Source organism: Olea europaea, unplaced genomic scaffold (genome assembly GCF_002742605.1).
Source record: "Olea europaea var. sylvestris unplaced genomic scaffold, O_europaea_v1 scaffold27048, whole genome shotgun sequence".
In the NCBI taxonomy this organism is placed as follows: domain Eukaryota; kingdom Viridiplantae; phylum Streptophyta; class Magnoliopsida; order Lamiales; family Oleaceae; genus Olea; species Olea europaea.
In genome coordinates this window covers 1-1,502 of record NW_019245451.1, presented here as the reverse complement: position 1 = coordinate 1,502, position 1,502 = coordinate 1, and the positions used below count along the sequence as shown (strand labels likewise).

At 35.2% G+C, this 1,502-nt stretch overlaps 1 long non-coding RNA gene across 1 annotated transcript; it reads left to right on the top strand.

Moving 5' to 3' along the window:
* The first annotated feature begins 56 nt into the window (after positions 1-56).
* Positions 57-1,303, top strand: LOC111383511. The gene is made up of 2 exons (XR_002700752.1): positions 57-270; positions 1,223-1,303. It is a non-coding gene; the product is annotated as an uncharacterized LOC111383511 (long non-coding RNA).
* The last annotated feature ends 199 nt before the right edge of the window (positions 1,304-1,502 follow it).

Below are 1,502 nucleotides of genomic sequence, written 5' to 3'. Positions count from 1 at the left end.
ATACTCGTTCTTTTGAATACTGTATTAAATTATTCTCATCTGATTAAGTGGGCATTAAAGTTTAGCATGTTTTGTACCATTTTATACGGTTCTCATTTTCTAGTTTTTAGTTTTGGCTGGCCTTTGAAAGTTGATAATTTTGTTGGACTGAAAAGACACAGATGCGTACTGGAGCACCTGCATACTGCTGTGGTTATTTTTGTGAAAAGTTTCTTTATTTTTTCTTTTGCAGATCAAAGAGTTGAATTCATACGTGGCTTTGAGGAAAACGTAAGTTCACTGTTTCAGTTGAATTTTTCTTATTGTTTACTGGTTAGTGACTAATGCTGTCTGAAGTCCAATTATGTCCTAAACATTTGCTTGTCATATGTAGCTAAGAAGCATAGACACAAACACATGATAAATACACAATGCACATATGAAATCATGTCACTTCCCAAAAAAAGTATACCTAAAGCATCCCTGCACATATAAGACATGGATACTCTAGCCCAGGGCAATACAATCTGGATACCTGAGGATATTTTGACTCCAAGTAAAATGCATTTTTGTAATTTACTGCAGATAGATAGATGGACGTGGTCCATGAAGTTTTCTAATTAGTTTTATTCTTTGAAATTTTCCAACCCATCTTTGTTTGGTAACCTATTTGCTGTGATGCAAAATATAATTTTATTATGAGCTCCGTCGCACAGCTTGACTAAAAAAGAGATCATGTCTTTTTCCTTATATCCACTGCAATAATAAAATATTTGTCTGTATAACGATAAACTTATGTGCAAAGCCTAAGACCACTATTAACTCCCATATTTAATGGCAACTATATGTGATCCGACAATACTAACGCTTATTCTTTCTTGCATTGGTAGTCCATGAACTTGCTAAATATGACCAACGAATTAAGGCTTCATTTTGCATTGAATGCAGACAACTTATTCCGATTTGGCTTCATTTACTTAAATTCTGGTACATAATATTATACAACAGTCTTTAGAATTTGTAAGATCAATCATAAATACAGACATAACGGAACAGTTCTGTTGTTTTGTTAATATTTAATATCAATTGGATGTTCTTTGTGACCAGCTCAAAATTATTCAAAGATTGTTCACCTAGAATTATGAAATTGCTGATGCATCTTTAAATCAACTTAACTGTTTCTTTTTTCTTGTTGTGCCCGAGTTTCCCCTATTCTATCTTACTTGGAGTCGGGACATTGCAGGTACGCAAGCACTCTCGGAAATAAAAGGGTTGAACTCTTTGACATGGGAGCTGGTGCCAGCGAGCCTACAGCTGATGAGAATGTTCAAATGGCATCAGGTGGGCATTCGATACCCAGTAATTCCCCATAATTGTAGTTCGATTTCTAAAATATGATCAGCTGTGTGATAAAGATAAGTGCCGACATGGTATTACATCGATAATATTTGTACATGGGAAAGATGTTCCTCTATATCCCCCTTCTTCCAACTGGTTGCCACCTCTCTGTCTTTTGCCATTAG